Source organism: Ictalurus punctatus, unplaced genomic scaffold (assembly GCF_001660625.3).
Source record: "Ictalurus punctatus breed USDA103 unplaced genomic scaffold, Coco_2.0 Super-Scaffold_197, whole genome shotgun sequence".
Classification (NCBI taxonomy): domain Eukaryota; kingdom Metazoa; phylum Chordata; class Actinopteri; order Siluriformes; family Ictaluridae; genus Ictalurus; species Ictalurus punctatus.
The window spans coordinates 521499-524152 of NW_026521094.1; the positions used below are offsets into that span (position 1 = coordinate 521499).

A 2654-nucleotide genomic window follows, 5' to 3' on the forward strand; every position below is an offset into this window, starting at 1 on the left:
GCCGGGGCGGTGACGTGAGGGCGGGCGGCCGTAGTGGGAGGATCCACCGGGCAGCCGCGCTCGCGTACCTCCCGGGACGGGGGGGGCGCCGAGGCACGGGTCGGGGGGAGAGGGTCGTCTGCCTTTGGGAGGACGGAGGCGGCGGGCGCCTGCGAGACCTCCAGCCGCGGACGCGGGGCGTCCGATAGATGGGTATAGCGACCCTCAGACAGGCGTAGCCCCGGGATGGACCGGGGCCGCAATGTGCGTTCGAAGTGTCGATGATCAATGTGTCCTGCAATTCACATTAGTTCTCGCAGCTGGCTGCGTTCTTCATCGACGCACGAGCCGAGTGATCCACCGCTAAGAGTTGTCAGCTCTTTTTCATCGTTTCTCTCGTCTTTCCGCCCAACGCCAGGAGGACGCGGGACGCGAGACGCGCCCCGACGCCGGTGGGTTATTTTTTCTTTTTTTCCGTGGAGGGGAGAGGACGGCCGAGGGGGCGCCCCGCTCGGGGAGAGGGGGGTCATTAAACCTCGAGGGTACCCCCCCGACGGCCGCCTTCCCTTTCTCGGGAGACCTCGTGTGTCGTTCCGTGGGGTGCGCGCGCGCGCTGCCCCGACCGACTCGGAGCCCGGGCCCCCGCCCCGGGGGGTGGAGGCCTCGGCCCGGATGGGGTTGGGAGGGTGCGCCCGCGCGCTGCCCGCTAATGATCCTTCCGCAGGTTCACCTACGGAAACCTTGTTACGACTTTTACTTCCTCTAGATAGTCAAGTTTGATCGACTTCTCGGCGCTCCGCCAAGGCCCGCGAGGAGCCCCGGCGGGGCCGATCCGAGGACCTCACTAAACCATCCGATCGGTAGTAGCGACGGGCGGTGTGTACAAAGGGCAGGGACTTAATCAACGCGAGCTTATGACCGCGCTTACTGGGAATTCCTCGTTCATGGGGAATAATTGCAATCCCCAGTCCCCATCACGAATGGGGTTCAGCGGATTACCCGCGCCTCTCGGCGTAGGGTAGGCACACGCTGATCGACCATTGTGGCGCGCGTGCAGCCCCGGACATCTAAGGGCATCACAGACTGTTATTGCTCCATCTCGCGTGACGAACGCCACTTGTCCCTCTAAGAAGTTGGACGCCGACCGCGAGGGGCCGCGTAACTATTTAGCATGGAGGAGTCTCGTTCGTTATCGGAATTAACCAGACAAATCGCTCCACCAACTAAGAACGGCCATGCACCACCACCCACAGAATCGAGAAAGAGCTATCAATCTGTCAATCCTTTCCGTGTCCGGGCCGGGTGAGGTTTCCCGTGTTGAGTCAATTAAGCCGCAGGCTCCACTCCTGGTGGTGCCCTCCGTCAATCCTTTAAGTTTCAGCTTTGCAACCATACTCCCCCGGAACCCAAAGACTCATGGTTTCCCGCACGCTGCCCGGCGGGTCATGGGAATAACGCCGCCGGATCGCGGTCGGCATAGTTTACGGTCGGAACTACGACGGTATCTGATCGTCTTCGAACCTCCGACTTTCGTTCTTGATTAATGAAAAACATTCTTGGCAAATGCTTTCGCTTTCGTCCGTCTTGCGCCGGTCCAAGAATTTCACCTCTAGCGGCGCAATACGAATGCCCCGGCCGTCCCTCTTAATCATGGCCCTGGTTCCGAAAACCCACAAAATAGAACCGGAGTCCTATTCCATTATTCCTAGCTCAGGTATTCAGGCGAGTTGGCGGCCCGCTTTGAACACTCTAATTTTTTCAAAGTAAACGCTCCGGGCCCCTGCAAGGGACCGGACACCCAGCCAAGGGCATCCGGGGGGCGCGGGGAGGCAGGGTCTGGGACAGGCGGTGGCTCGCCTCGCGGCGGACCGCCAGCCCACTCCCGAGATCCAACTACGAGCTTTTTAACTGCAGCAACTTTAATATACGCTATTGGAGCTGGATTAACGCGGCTGCTGGCACCAGACTTGCCCTCCAATGGGTCCTCACCCAGGGTTTAGGATACGCTCATTCCGATTACAGGGCCTCGAAAGAGACCTGTATCGTTATTTTTCGTCACTACTCCCCCGTGTCGGGAATGGGTAATTTGCGCGCCTGCTGCCTCCTTGGATGTGGTAGCCGTTTTCAGGCTCCCTCTCCGGAATCGAACCCTGATTCCCCGTTACCGTGGTCACCATGGTAGGCGGACTATAGTACCATCGAAAGTTGATAGGGGCAGACATTCGAATGAGTCGTCACCGCCGCGGAGGCCGCGCGCGATCGGCTCGAGGTTATCAAGAGTCACCAAAGCGGCCGTTGGGCCCGAGACCCACGGATGGGTTTTGGGTCTGATAAATGCACGCATCCCAGCCCGGCTCCCCCGAGAGGGAGAGGAGGGTCAGCGCTCGTTTGCATGTATTAGCTCTGGAATTGCCACAGTTATCCAAGTAACGATGTGGAGCGATCAAAGGAACATAACTGATTTAATGAGCCATTCGCATTTTCACTGTACAGTCCGTGTGCACTTAGACCTGCATGGCTTAATCTTTGAGACAAGCATATGTTACTGGCAGGTCAACCAGGTAGGGCCGGGAGACCACGGGTGGGTGGGGGTCACGACGCGGCGGCCGCCGCCCTCCCCCGGCGCGGGGGCGGGCGGACGAGGGCCGGCGGCGGAACGCGCTTTTTTTTTTTTT

General features: G+C 59.7%; 1 non-coding gene across 1 annotated transcript; it reads right to left on the bottom strand.

The window, feature by feature from the left end:
* Positions 1-198: 198 nt before the first annotated feature.
* LOC128631088 (5.8S ribosomal RNA) lies at positions 199-351 on the bottom strand. The gene has a single exon (XR_008395236.1). It is a non-coding gene; the product is annotated as a 5.8S ribosomal RNA (ribosomal RNA).
* Between the last annotated feature and the right edge of the window lie 2303 nt (positions 352-2654).